General features: G+C 38.9%; 1 protein-coding gene across 7 annotated transcripts in view; it reads right to left on the bottom strand.

Moving 5' to 3' along the window:
* zfhx3b (zinc finger homeobox 3b) overlaps positions 1 to 16093 on the bottom strand; it is a 346429-nt gene that overhangs the window by 43712 nt on the left and 286624 nt on the right. The gene's annotated exons all lie outside the window — the stretch shown is intronic.

Below are 16093 nucleotides of genomic sequence, written 5' to 3' on the forward strand. Positions count from 1 at the left end.
CAAGTGTGCGCAATTTGAATTCCCGTATATAATGAAATGTATGGTGTTCCACAGGGTTCAATTCCGAGTCCTCTGCTGTTTTCATTGCATCTGCTGCCCCTGGGTTCCATCTTAAAAAGAAAGCGGTGGTCTTTTAAAGTGCTCTCTAAATATACAGTTGAGTGATGAGAGTCAGCGTCCTAACTGCATGATTTGCAAATTAGCAATTGTAGCACAACTAGCTATCTAGCAAAACTAAAGGAACACTTACTTACGCTTCATAGAGATGGGGAATACAAGAACAAAATACTTTTTGAAATCAAGATGAAGAGAGCCAGATTCGATGAAAAGGCGACTCTCACTGTTCATTTTCCTACCAGTAAACCCTATATATATATATATATATATATATATATATATATATACATATGTCTTGAATTCAATAATTTCTTTCTTTATTTTTAAATTGTTTGTTCAGTGATTGCGCATAGGTTAAGAACCACTGATGTAACGGTTTAGTAATGGTAAATTATTGTAGTAGGACTGAATCATGATATTATAAACTAAACACCTAATCAATACGGATCATTGTTTCTGCAGGTGTACCGAATATTGTGATTTGTGCCGCTCAACTTGACTTGTGCTGGCATATTCCTGTCTTCTTGATTTCATCTGTGCGCATGCCTCGTGATGCATATAATGAAATTCCCTCGAAAAAGCCTAATGAAAAAGACTTGCATCATGCAATTAGCTGTTCCTTAATCCCTTTCTGGTAATGTATTAATTCATTATCACAATAATTGCGTCCGTATTCTTTATTTATATATTTACTTGATTATAACTACAAAACCGACTCAGATCCAGGTGACGAGGATGCATTGTACCAACTCAACCGTTATTTTGGAACTGTGGGTATTTTCAGCTTTAATCAGTATGCTGATCTGCTTTGGGCTTTCGATTTCATCTGAGATTCAAAAATGCCCCTGAACGACACTTGACAGAACTCGCCCACACAGTTCATTGTGTATGAGGGCTTCGTTTTTTTTCCTATCTCCCCTTTTTTAGTTTTATTAAATGACTAGTTGTACCACTTCAGAAGAGCGTACCCTCTCACAGCAGGTCATATTTACTTACTCTCTAAGCACAATTTGATTTGAGCCAATTCTGAGAGGATCCAACAGTCCGAACGACATCAAGATAAACAGGCAAACGTTCTTGCGCATGAAATGAGATAAGTGTGCATAAGTTATCTTTCCCCTGATTCTTCACAAACGCACCACGACGTCGTGGAAGTGGGCCGAAAACTCTCGGAGGTTTGGAACTGTGCTGCCCCGCTGTGCTTCTCTCCAGAGGAAAAGACTTGGAGTGATTACAGTCAAACTCAGTTATCTTTGGCTAAGCCACAGGAGAGTAAAAGACAGTAAAGGGGAAAAAAAATTAAACTGATGATGTGGCTTAAACATGAAGTGGCTGTTTGAAAATACACAGAGCAACTACTTCTGTACTGTTCTTGCACTGTGATATTTGGAGCCATATTAAATTGTACATCTTGATACACCACCTTTTGCATATGAATTTTGTCAAGAACAGTTTCAAAGCTTGTAACTATTCCATTTTATTGTTTTATTTACATACGTACACATTTATTTCATATTTTCAATCAGCGATCCTACAGCTCAAAAACTTGACAAAAAACTGAGATCAGTTTTGGACTCCGCATCCAAAAAAAATGAGTGTAAAACCAACACATCTACCGACATGTGCCAATGGCGTTTGGAGGCTCCACATGCAATATACAGTATATTGCACTGTATTATTTTTTGTTGAACCACAAAAACATGGTGTGATTTCCAAGGAAGAAGCGGATTGCCACAAAGGGAGGACAGAAAAAAGGAGAGGATGTTTATATTTTGAGATGCATTTTTGCTCCACTCTGCCTTCGCAGGTGATTTGCCGCGTTGATCGGTGGGTCTTAAATAACTGAAATAAACATCACGACTCAAAACGCACCACAAACTCCCCTTTATGCTTACTCATACACCAGCACTAGCTAGACATTCCTCCTGCCAGTTGCTAATGACAGATGTCACCTTACACAATAGAGATATAACTTGAAATACTGGTAATAAAAAGGGAAGTTGCATTAATTGCAGTGTATTGTATTACTGTGTCATTACGTGATGGAGCATACAAAGGTCCTGAAGCAAAGATGAGTACAGTGAGGTCTAGATTAGCAGCAAAATGTTACATTTTCTTCCTTAGCTGCATGTATACAGTAAGTACTGTATCCTGTCATCCAGAAAAACATTTTGAAATAACATGACCAAAACCATTTCCTCCAACAGTAGAAATGATGCCTGAACATGTTAAAGATCTTAAAAGAGACCCTCAACCCCCCCCCCCAAGTGTGCCGTACGCTCATTCTTCCTACACACTGCAGCGAGAGACGATATTATTCAAGTGAATTTCAAAATGCCCTTGGATTCTCAAGTGGAAGCCAATTAAAAAAGCTTTGCAACAGCCATTTTGTGCCGAGTGAACAGGTATGAGCAGAGAAAGGGGGGGGGGCGGGGTTGGGGGGACAGCGATTTGATGGATGCAGCGGTGGAGACGGGAGATTGCGCAGGCAGGTGCCGTGCCCGATTTGCTCCACCAAATCACGGCACTCAATGGCTTTTTAATTCATGCACATTGTGGAACGTTATATTTAAGGTAACTTCGACTTGAATGAATGTCACATCGGCAGCATTTGTTAATGTATTTTTTTTTCCCCCTTCGTGGCTTTGGTGCTGACCAGGCACATAGACATGGAAATGAGAACTTATTTTAATTCTAACCTCTATAAGGCATTGTGAGGGATTAATAACCGCTGCCCTGTGGCTATGCTCTATTTTTTGTTGCATGCACGACTGTGTGTTAGTGTGTGTGTTTTTTTACAGCAGGTCATTCACTCATTAGTCAGAGTTGGGAGAGTTTGGGGTGAAAGCCCAATAAGACACCAAATTAATTATTCATTTGTGCTGCTGGTGTTGCTGGGTGCTGCATGGGGCCTAACTAACAGAGGTCTGCCTCAGGAGGACTGCTGGAATAAACACAAATTGTATATTGTAGGTGCCAGTTAAGTAGGAAAATGCAAACACTAATCACCAAACTCATCATTAAAACAAGCCGCTGACAATAATGTGGCCCTGCGCGCATTGTTGCTTCCTCCCCTGTGAGCTGATCCAGCATCCTAATGCTCCATCATACCCTTAGTGTACAGCAAGCCATTGGCTCGTGAATGGAACCCGGTACAGCCCCCTTCCTCCCCATCCAGCCGGCGCTCCTTGCGTGGGCTCCAACCAGGACCAGCGGCCTCCTGACAAGGCTGTGATAAGAATTCATTTCTTGCCATTATGTGCGCTTGCCCGTTGCCTCAGTTCATCAGTCCGGTGCAGCCAAGTCAATGAAAGGCCCTGTGATGAAGCAATCAGATGCAGCCTGCTTGTCCGGGCCCGCCACTCCATTGTCAGCTGGCGGGCCCGCCTGAGCTCCCAGTGCAGGCCGTGGGTTGAGGCAACATGGACACAGCCTGCACGCAGGCATTAATTCAAGACCTTGCCTTTCATTGAGCGGAGGATAAGCTGCTCTTACGTGTGCTTCACACCAGGTTCGCCGCGTCCTGTGGGCACGCAGAATCATCCACTTTTAGAGAGCTCCATTAGTTTAAACAGGCGTCTAGATTTCCGCTAAACCAGTAAGTCGGGTTGCTGTGGGATTCCACACTCAGATTACCAGTGGAAGTGGTCGGATGGAGAAACTTCTATCCACCGTCTCCGCTCTCCTTAGTGCCACCTCTTACACAGCTTCGACATGTGGAAACTATTAAGAGGATTTGGTGAGAGGAATGTATGTGTTGAAGCTTAAGCTGCGCCTCAAAGTAGAGGATTCTGTGTCTCATTTGTTTTATATTGCTATGGAAGTTTCTTTTCAAATTAAAAAGGGGAACTTTTTGATCTAACTTATATTGTTATTTCTACCTTCAGGGGCTGGAAATGGCTTAAATGTTGGTGGTATGGGGTTGTGGAGCAATCACTGTTTGACAAGATGAAAGTCACGGGGTGCCGTAGAAAATCATCTTCAGGACACCGACAAATTGTAGAAGCATGCGATGCTGAGAAAAAAAAGCCTGGACGCTATTTCACCCCCTAGAGAATTTAGATGACTGATTTTTAAACTCAAGTCAACTCAAAAGCACTTTAAAAACAGTTGAAACAAAGTGCAGTATCGGACATAAGACAAAAGACACTAAAATAAGGGCTCAAGTATCGTGCTGTGTTGAACGCCGATAAATGTTTTAAGGTGTGTTTTAAACACAGCGAAGGGACTTGTCTAATGTGCAACAATGTATAGTTTAGGACTATAGTGCCTTGAGGCACCGGGCAAGAGTGTAGGGCACCATTTTGAGATTTGAACACAAATAGCAGAATTAGGGCTGCTCAATTATTAAGAAAATATTCATCACAATTATATTGGTACTAATTGAAATCAAGATTAGGACGATCATTTATTTTTGGTCCAAAACAAGAAAACTGTAGCGATAGATAATCCACACAAAAGGAAAGGAATAAAAATTCCCCCCAAAATTGGCTGGGACAAGGGTAATAATTGTTACAAAATGTTTAACTGTAAAAAATATTAAGAAAAATTTAATTATTTCAAACACTATAATTATGCAAGTTCCTTTTGGATTAAACAAAATTTATAAAATTTGTTATTTTAAAATAAAATATAAGGTGCAAATGTATAAATTGTGTGCAATTAATCAAAATTCTATTTCAATTATTACACTCCACAATTACAAAATCAGCCTAAAAGATTATTAATATTAATTTTGAGTTTAAAGGGATACTTGACTCATTGAGCCATTTTCAGCAGTAAAAGTTGATCATTTGTCCAGAATGAATTTGATAACTTCATTATTTTTCATGTACAATTAATACCTTTAAAAACTAATGTTTCCACATGCTGTCAACTGAAGATGACATCAACTGTGTTGAATAAGTATGTAATGACCAATCATGGCTCAGTTTGCTGACCAAAACCCAGAAAACAGGTGAGCTGTGATTGGTCGTTACCTACTTCCTCAGCACAGGTGATCGACAGCAAGTGTAAAAAAAATTGTTTTTAAAGGTATTAATTGTACCTGAAAAATATTGAAGTTATCAAATTCATTCTGGACAAAATATGAACTTTTTACTGCTGAAAATGGCTCAATGAGTCAAGTATCAAGTATTTAAACTCAAAATTAGTATTAATAATCTTTTAGGCAGATTTTGTAATTGTGGAGTGTAATAATTGAAATTGTAATTGAATTTTGTTTAATTGCACACCCCTGCGCAGAATCTTAACCAGTGGAGCGAGATCACAATAGGAATTACTGTATGTGCTCCCTCTTACTTGTTCCAGTTAAGTATGCACTTTTTGCCCTTAAAAGCACAAGTGTCCCCTCTTGCAACCTGCAGCCAGCTTTGGCACACACAAAAAAAGACCCCACGGCAGCATTCTACCTGACAGCGGCTCCTTAACAAGCAGCAGTCATTAACCTCAGGAGCAGGCAGCTGCCATGTGATGTAGTACACTCGGCCCACTGCAGAAGGGCCCTATTGATCCCAGACATACTTGGTGCCTTCCTGGATGTCACTAATCAATATGCAAATGGCCCACGGCATCGATTCAATATTAATTTTCAATTAGGGAATTCTCAGTGGGTCTTGAGGGGTCAATACAGATGTATTCAGAGCAAAGGCTTAAGCAAGTTGCAGGCATTGACGTTCCTCTGCCCAAGACAACTTACTTACTGTTTATTTAGCCTACCCCGCTGCACGTCCTGATTAAGGCTTCGGGTAACAGGCCGAGAGACAGATGTGCCTTTCCGCAATATCCCAACTAATAAGTCATCATCTCACACTTTCTCTTCAGTTTCGCTGTCTTGTTCAGTCTGCTACTTAGGCAACACTTACAGCTACAATTGCGGCTTTTTCAAATATCGGTAATATATACGCCTACATGCAGACAGTTTACACAATTAAATATAAACCAAGTCGTATATTTATTATACAATAATATGTTTTAGATGAGCTTCCATAATTAATTTAAACAGCCATCTGAGGTTCAAGTAAGTGATTAGAGCAGGCAATAAGTCACGACACAATCTATTCCAAAGTCACATACTTCCGCTATCATATTTTTCCATGAAGCTACAACGGTTGAAAATCACTCGTGGACAACAATAACAGTTTGTGTTTCAGGTGTGGACAACCCCTCCTTGTAAATAACTCAACATAAAACAATGACGGCATTTAAGCCTTCTATTGTGCGTCAATCAAAAAGCCTGGATGCTTGACACTTGGCTCTGACTCACTGTCAATGTTATGTGTTGCAACTGTCGAGGCAATCAGGTTCTTGCGGCTCTGGATTCTTGACATCAGCACGTATCAACACTTAACCTAAACTACTTGTAATATTTATAATTACTCATATAATTGTGCGTACTTAAAAAGTACAAATGGAAGGAATATGGCCGGCAATTTAGGTGTGTTGTGTACTGTCGTAATAAAACAAAGCAAGGGTGAATTTGCAAATAAAAGCAATGACTTAAAGGGCTGTAAAGGAGGCTGGGGGAGATAAAAACATGGAACGGAGATAACCTGGTCTTACTTGCTGCAGATACACCGCCCAAGGTAATTGGTTTAGGGATAACATTAATTACCACATTGCTCATTAATGGCCGACGCCTTTATTGGTTGCATTGATCAACAGGACCTGTTAGCCATCATCCCAAGCAATGGTGGATGTAACAAGCTTACATATTGGCATACCAATTAATGTAATCAATTCCTGTCTAGATGTTGCTATTACCCTTGTCTACCCACCCCACTACAATTGCCCCTTCTTTCTTCTATATTAACTTCACAGTAAATGTCACAAAAAAAAAGAAAAAATACATTTAAGTTCTAAATTCCCTGTCATGGCACACCAACAAAAAAAAACACTGAAATAATAATGATCTTGCCTCAATTTGCTCTCAAATTGACTTTCTCGGTGTGAAATCTTGGCCTGTTTAATTCAACATAAAACTAAAATACTTGCAAGAAGCTACAACTTTTCTAGTTATCTGAGTGGCAACATGTGTATTGTACCATCTAATTGTTCTGCCTGCCACTATATGTCGCTGGCATAGATAGATCAACAAATATATATATTTTTATAATAATAATAAGAAAAAAAAAATGTTTTTGGACCTTTTTTAGGGAATCACTGACATTGAGCACTTGCTCCAAAAATGGCATGCCTTATTATGGAATATGATAAAGAATGTGAATAGACACCAAAAGTTAGAAGCAGTGGCATGCTATGTTTCTTCTCATGTTATCAAGCATTTTGCTTTTACATTTCAAAGCAATAATGTTAAAAAATAGATATAAATATGTGACTCACGTTCACATTTTGACTTCATAATGACAGCTCATACTGAATGTTTTATTGGTTATGTCTATTACTTTTAAGCGTTGTTGTTTATGCTTCAATTATACTTAAAGTCCCTTTTAAAGTCAATTCATAGATTTGTTTCCAAACATATTGAAAAGACAATGTAATATATATATATATATATAATATATATGTAATATGTTTGAAGTGTTTATTGATAGCCCGGCTGTAAGTGGCTTAAGTTAATTGAAGCCAGACTAATAGATTTTGCCAACTTTTGAGTGGGAAAAGATAAATTCCATTCTGCTATAGATTGAGAGGAGCAAGGTTGATTTTCAGAATTAGATTCTGACTCTGATGGCTCAAACATTAAGGAAAGTGTAGGCATACAAAATTTGCTAGACAAAGAAGTGTCCACTTTTAGGGTCATAGTATAGTGAACTTTGATTGACAGCTGATCGGGGCACAGTGAGAACAAAGACAAGAAACTAGAGCTGCACGTTGAGAGGAGGTCTGGGCGATACTGCCTTAAATTAAACATTAAAAACACACTTTTGCTTGACCTCAAACTCAATAAGTAAACTGTGCTTAGCGTCACAAAGCCCATGTCGCAGATCAATGTACCTTTAAAGAAGTCATTGATTACAAGTTGAAATCCGCATCACTCGCAGGAAGCGCTTTCTTAAGAACACAAAACGGCGTGTGGCGTGGTGAAATGAGTAAGAACACTGGCAAGGAATGAGGGAGCGCGCTGCGATAACTGAGAGCACACCATGACAAAGTGGAAGGATTTACCGTTGGGCCCGGAGCACTTCATTTGCTTAATAACAGATGATTCTATAAGAAAGTAGCTGCTCCGAGGCGGGATATCACCCAACGAGGATGTCTCACTCGCAGAAATCCTATTTGAAGACAACACCTTGCGAGCACTCATCCTCCTCCGCGCCTAAGACGATCAACGCGCATGACAGGCCCCATTAATATGACGCCCCGTGTAACTTTGCTCTTTCCCTCTCATCCAACAGGAACAAAACTGATAGCCACGAAAAGGCGGTGCGTTATGTTGTGCGTGAGCGCGCGTTCATTTTAAAGAGATGCCTGACGTATCCGGTTCTGGCAAACACTTCACAAGAAGAGGTGAGGGAGAGCGGAAAAGTGAGCTGGCACTCTGCAAGCTTTGGACTCACGTCACACAGCACAACAAAACATATTTATCTTCATTTTACAGCAACAGCAATCGGAACAACCAGTAAGCCACTGAAATAAACTGAAATTTACACTTTTTTTTTCAGTACTCAACTGTAGTGTAGTCATCAATACCGATACCACTAGTACTTTTGATACATAAAATTGCCCCCCTAAAAAAAAAGTCTTATAAATCTCGTTACAGCATTTTTCCTTTAAATTGCATGAAATTAATGGGATTTTTAGGATCTTTTTTTCCATTTGCTCATAAAATACATATTTTGTACAGACCACACGATAAAATAAATGTAATAATTAAATACATTCTTAATGATCATCTGTCAGACATGTGTGCCTTATGTTCTTGAAGAGAGTATCGATACCTGGTATCGGTACTCCCCCCATCTTTACTAAAATTATATTATAAAGAGATACTTTTACTATACTTTACCTTTACTTTACTTGATGTTTTTAGTCAGTGAGAGAAAATAATTTGTAGAAACAACACAAAATTTCATTTGTTCTTAGAAGAATTGAATAGCTTGAATTAAATGAAATATTTATTGTCCTAATTTGAAACCATTTCACAGATTTAGTACCATTTGCATCTCCAAGAAATAAAGTGCAAACGTTCACAGTAATATTAACTGTAAAATGTGCTTTTTTTTAATTAAACAAATTGTCCCGCACATTGATTTGAATGCATATTGGGGGAAAAATACCATTTAAAATATTGAATATTCAATAATAAATATTTAATATTTATTTTAACAACTGAAAAAGTTGATTTTTTTTACCCACTTCCTAATAATATGCTTTAACTTGAAATATAACAATTAAAATCATTTAGAGAGGTGATATTTTTCACAAATTTGCATTGTCCTTGATTCCTAACCAGATTTAAAGTTTATTCTCTTAAAAACAATCAAACAAACAAAAAAACAAACAAACAAAAAACAACAGTGTAGATTCCTTGGTTGTACTATCAATTATTTTGGATGGTATTTGCTCATTGGATATTTGCATTTTATTGAATATTACCTTTTATCAATGTATTATTATAAATGTGTTTTTCAATAAATGGAAAAAAGATAAGAGAAAACTGCATTTAATTTCATGTGATTTTAAGGAATCACAATATATATCGATATGGAAATATAAAATGAGTCTTTATCATGCACCCCCCCCCCCCCCCCTTTGGCACAGCGTTACTACCTGGAGCCCACACTTGCCCACTGTGGGACCTCCTGAAGCAATGCACAAGTGGGCTGAGCAATTAACAATTTCATGCTGATTGCCTGAAGCATGTTTTTCTATGCCATAAAGATAATAGCGTGGTGGGTGCTGTGCAGCATAACCCCTCTCCCTGCCTCCACCCCCGGCCGCCTCCCACCACCTCTGCTCTTACTCTATTGCTTCCATCTCTCAATTCTCTGCTGTGCAATTCACATGTTGGAATGACGCTCTGCCTGCTTTCTTTATTAAAGACACTCTCCCTGCTTAGACGGCGCATTTAAGAAAAAAAAATTCAGAAAGATGACTCCCTGAAGAGTAAACAGGGATGATTATTAAAGGGAAGGAGAAAACTAGTGTCGCGGTCCCCCACTGGCTTCTTGATTTGAAAGTCTAATTTGGCAGCCGCACACGACAGGCAGGTAGACAAAAACAAACAGGTTCCATTTTCCCAAGACAAATGGAGCATGCTCGGAGGGGCTGCCGGTGACCGCCCTCGTAGTCCTCATTCTGCTCCCCACCACGGTGCGACAGAAATCCACTCCGAACCGCGGACCTCGCCGCTGTGCAACGGGAAAATGTGTGCCACCTATTTTGTCTGTGGCACGCAGCACACAAAAGGCTGCAAGGACATGACGTGGGACTTTTTCCCCTCAGTGATGTTTGCAGCTGAACAAAAACTGGAAAGGCTCAACTGATAAAGATTGATTTCACATGTCTGAATCTGACTGCAGTAGTCAAGTGAGAGGCCAAGATGAATTGAGGAATGGTGGAGTCTGGTGCCTCTTCTTTGAGTTTAAGTTGTCACTACGAATGACTTTTTTTGATTATTAATATAGCTTATGTGTTTATAACGCTACTTGAGCTCTCAACATGCGTAAAAAAATGTTCTGTCTTCAATATTAACAAAGTTATGAATTGTTGTGTGACAGATTAAATGTCCTTTCAATAAACAACACATTTATTAGCAGCTGTCCAAATGTCTGGCATCATGAGGCGCCTTAACGCAAACTCCTGCACTCCCACTGTGATTTTGGTGTTTTGCCATCTTTAACAGGAATGCGTCGTTTCACCTGGAATTTGATGCCGCTTTGAGATGAAAGACATTCATTCGCCATAACATTCTAAATAATGATTTCTGCACAGAAATGCAGTAAATTACTATACTGTAATTTGAAATCTTCAGTAAATATTTGCATTTTTTCCAGTTTTAGTGGTAAAAACAATCAGTTTGAGAAGAGCTTCTACATAAAATACAAATGACCTGACTTAGCAGTTTGGCCAATGTATTCTTTGACTTACACAAAAATTGGAGATTCAAGTCTTGTATGGTGGCAGCGAGCTCAACTCACTTCACAACAAACAGCAGTTTGATAGACAACTAATAGTCGTCGGCTGTATTGAATTAAAGCGATGTTAAAATGAATAACACACATACTGTATAGGAATGGGCGAGTACCGATACCAAGTATTGATATCAGGCCGATACTCTCTGCCTTATTTCAAAGTATCTGTATCGGTACAATCAGTATCAGTAGTATTAGAATAGAAGAATAGAACATTATCATTAATTTCATGCAATTTTCAGGAAAGATGCTATGGGATATAAGGTCTTTCTTTAAAGTGATCTGTCCTTGTTTTTTGTAGTGTATTTTGTATTAATATTTTGTAGTATATTGTGTATTGTTTAAGTGGTATTGAACATCCCTAATACAATTTTTGACATCAATAAATTGGGTTTCAGACTTTTTACCTGTAAAAAAAATACACAAACACGATTTTGTGATTGAATAGTGGGTGGCGTGAACTTCTGCATCCCAGCGCTAAGATTTTACACTTCCCATGACACGTGACAATGCTAAAACTGGATTAGCTTTCGGGTTCACATTTACACTATACAGCAGCACGGAATGACCCCAAAATGAATGAGACTGTGTTTGCCGAAATGTCTTAATTCATATAAAAAAATATCTAGTATCTCAAACTAGTTGATCAGATGGTTGTAACGGGTAACATCAGTGTTGAATAACTGAAACTGTCGCCATATGTCCTTATATGCTACCCCCTGCTGGCCAAAACGTGTATACCAAAAGGAGCAGCCTAATGTCCGTTGAATTGCAGATACTTCAATTTAGGCGCAAGAATACCAGCAAATCAGGGGAGTGTATAATCCATGAGTACCAAGTAAAATCACCTTTTTAAGGGCAATTTTCAGGGTCCGTATAATATACAATTGTGTTATTCTCGATATTACAGAATCATGTTGGGATTAAGCAATGCTGTTAATTTAGAGCAGCAGTGGCATAAAGCTGAAATTGGTTGATGGTGTAATACATTTGTTAAGCACTGAGGGGAACATATTCAGTACCATAAACAATTGGGGGCTCTCCAGTGGGACACATTGTGCATTTGCAGTTAACATAGCGTCTTACTGCATTCTACCGACCACGTAAAACTGTATTATTGTTCTCTGTAATGATGTGAACAGCTGAAAGAATATGATATCCCCCGCGGAAGTAGGAAGTTACGAGGCGTCTTGCCAATTAAAAATATAGAATATATAATTTCCAACTTTGCAGGTGCATTTTATAGGATTTTCAAAGAAAGCAAGCGAGCACAACAAATGCGAATAAAAGAGTGAATAGAATTGAGGGCCATCTAAGTGTCCAGGCGTCAGCGTTATTAATCACGTACCGCCAGCATCATTGTTCCTGCGATGTGAAAACAAGGCCTAAAGACATAAGGAGGAGCTGCGGACAAAGGGTAGCAGCACCAGCCCCCTCCGACCCGCCCCCCGTGACCCCCCTGCTCACCTCCCAGGCTTCTGGGGCTGCGTGTGAATGTCCAGCTGCCGGACGGAGCGCACACACCTCAAGCCAACACGGACGCAAAATCATTTTTTATGATATGACAGAATTGAAAATGTATTCCGAGGCAATAGAGGCACGCGTGTGTTTGTGTGCTCACTTACAGCGCATCCTCACACTTATAAATTGCAGTCACATCCCCCGTGCAAGAAGGGGATGATAATTGCGGACAGCCAATAAATTACTGTTGCCTCCACATCAATTATAAGCATCACGTCTGGCAATGAGGAAAATGAGATCTTGTGACAAATTTCATGAGGCTGGGCTGCCCGGCAGCCTTTCTTAACATGCTACAGATAGCAATCCCTTATCTGGCCTCTGTAATGGGGAGCTACGGATAGAGAGATGGAGCTGCAGCCATTTAATTAAAAAGCTGGGGGTAGGGGGTGGAGAGGTGTAATTCATTGAAAAAGGCACGGGAAGGAGACAAAGCCTTTGTCTCAATACATATTTTGCTCGATATTGTCACTCATCAGAGGCCAGCTTTATTTGCGACACATTCAGGAGCCTTTTTCTCCTGCTTTGTGCACGTCTTTCCTCTTCTTTTTTTTTCTCTTGCCATTTTCTCCTCTTGTTTTTTTTATATTTCCCCGGAGTCTGCTGCAAGGTTTCTCCACTGGGACACTTTTTCCTTTTTCTTTTTTTTTTTTTTTAAACAAATGACTGCTGCGGACAGACAGAGGCACTGAATGAAATGGCCCCTGCACCTAATTGTATTCCCACCTGGGGATGGTAGGCAAGGGCAGAGGCTTCAAGAGCACAGCAATGAGGATTTATGGCAGATGAGGAGACGGGAAAATAAAACACCAAAAGGGATGGCTCTTAAATCTCATTTCCAGCGCAATATTCATTGTAGTTGCAATTGGGTACGCTGATAGAGCGCTGAAAAAAACGACCGCTGTGTTCAAATTATAGCTGTACTCTCTACTAACATTTAACATCATTAGAAAATCATTAGAAAACCGTCATAAAAACTGGGATTATGACCAGAGCATTAAACACAATGATTATGCAGTGTGTTCCTTCTCTGCTTTGCCTTGTAAATGTGATTTGCTGTGCTGTGGCACCCATAGCCAAGAACTAAGAATATTTTCCATAATTACTGGAACATTTGGAAAACATTGGCATGCATAAACTGATATACCATTATGCATTTGTCTGCCTGCGCAAAGAAACATTTTCTAAGATATTATGTACGGGATATCATGAATGCATTTCCATGGTAATATCTGTTAGAATAATAACAATATTCCAATAAACCAACTTAATGGCATGCATAAAATAAAACCTTCTTGCTGCATTTTGTCCTATCGCTACTATTAGCAGACTTTGTTAAAGCAACCATTATGAGCATCTTCAAAATCATTTTGAGAGTACATTGGTGTAATAAGAACAATACTGACCTGGAACGATCTATTTTTAGTTGCCTTTTTCAGTTTCCCAACCTCTGTTGAAATAAATCTCACTGCATACCACAATACAGCCGGTGTCCTGTTTAATTGAATATCAAGCTGATACACTCACAATAAGCTATGACTTAATCGGTTCTATAAATAGCAACAGGTGGTTTATAGTACTTTGTGCCATCTAATGGGAGAGCATTCAATTGTTCTGCCTGACGCTAAACGTATCTGGCATAGAAATACGATACAGTATGTGCAATTAATAAATAATATTTTTTTGGACCAAACATTTTTATTATTTTGTGGAATCACGGTTATGCTAACACTAGCATCTGTGCTTCAATGTTATTGTTGTGTTGTTGCTGTCTTGGCCAGTGATTGTACCAACTTTGTTGCACACTAAAATGATTGTGAACTTATTTTTCAGTTAACAATGCAGTTTTAAATATTTGTATTTACTATAGTAGCTGAAAAGGTTACAATCTTTTAGTCACTAAGAGCTAATTCTTGGGGAATGCTTAGTACAAAGCGCTACCAGCTTGATGCACACTATTGACATAACAAAATGTCTCAAGTTACCTTTATAGGGATGTGTGATATCACATATTTTTCAGACCGATACCAGTACAAGCGTATACTCAACTCTTGAGCAGTCATCCATACCGATACCAAGTACTGATACATAAAAATTCCCCAAAAACAATAGCGTATAATTTTAAGGGAAAAAAACTACAAATCCCAAAATTGTATTTTTCCTTAAAATTACATGCAATGTAGTCCAGTTTCTAGTTCCAGATTGTAAAATGGCCACAAGATGGCCGTCACGAGTACCAATACCTGGTATCAGTCCTCCTCCATCTCTAACTTTTACAATTATATATTATTAATAATCAATGATATTCATCAATGTAAAGACACTGATGATGTTAATAATTTTGTATAATAATTATCAACAATGATTTAACAATGTAGCAAACAGATAAATACCAATAAACAACACTTTATTTCTACAAAACCAAATTCTTTCTAAAGATCCCTTCTATAACACTCCTTGGAAATCATAATGTCCAATCACTGGTGAGCTATCTTTCAAATAGGCCCTGAAGGCTACTCATGTGGTCCTAAGTGGCACCCTGTTGCTCAAACTAGAAGTTACTGGGACCAGTTAGAACGGCACAAAATGCAAATAGGCAAAAATAACCTCAAAACAACTCTTTTCACTTATTGCCACTATTTCGTGTCATAAATGTATTTAAAGCTAACTGTAAGTAGATTCATGTCTGCAACTTTAAAGGGGTGAATATACCGATTATATTACAACAAATTACTATATCACAATAAATGTGCATCATCCTTGAATTGTTGCAATTTTAAGTTGCGTCTTAAACGTGTTGTACTGCAGTGCATGTGCAGTATACATGATATGTGTTTGTAGTTACTGTGGCTGACATTCATCACCACTCATTACATTGCATGTTTTGCTTACAATGTCTATATGCAGCTCATAAATGCTAAGTGGGTCCTAAAGTAAAGTATCAATGAACGCACGCGTATCTGCTGTTTGAAGCAGCAAATACGTCTATACGTTCTCCATACTCTGATGTATGGCTCTACTTAAAGCGTGCCAATAGTGTCAGAGTTGAGTCTTCACTTTTTGGGATTTCTCGGCAGCCCCATTATCAGGAGCAGCCATCAGCACAAAGATAAAAGATCCTAATGGAGCTGGCCCTCGTGGAGATGAAAGGTGCAGAGATGGCACACAGTTATGAATCTCTAATGCAGCCCATGTTTGGACGCTAATGACTGACACAATGGGACGCATGCAGTGCAGAGCTCCTCTTCCTTGTCACTAAAGAGTAAGGCAACCACTACGAGGTCTGGAAAACCACCAGTCGAAGACGGGAAATAAGATGGACGTCTATTCTTGTTTACTTTGCTCCATAATTGACTGCTAAA

Source organism: Vanacampus margaritifer, chromosome 4 (assembly GCF_051991255.1).
Source record: "Vanacampus margaritifer isolate UIUO_Vmar chromosome 4, RoL_Vmar_1.0, whole genome shotgun sequence".
NCBI lineage: Eukaryota > Metazoa > Chordata > Actinopteri > Syngnathiformes > Syngnathidae > Vanacampus > Vanacampus margaritifer.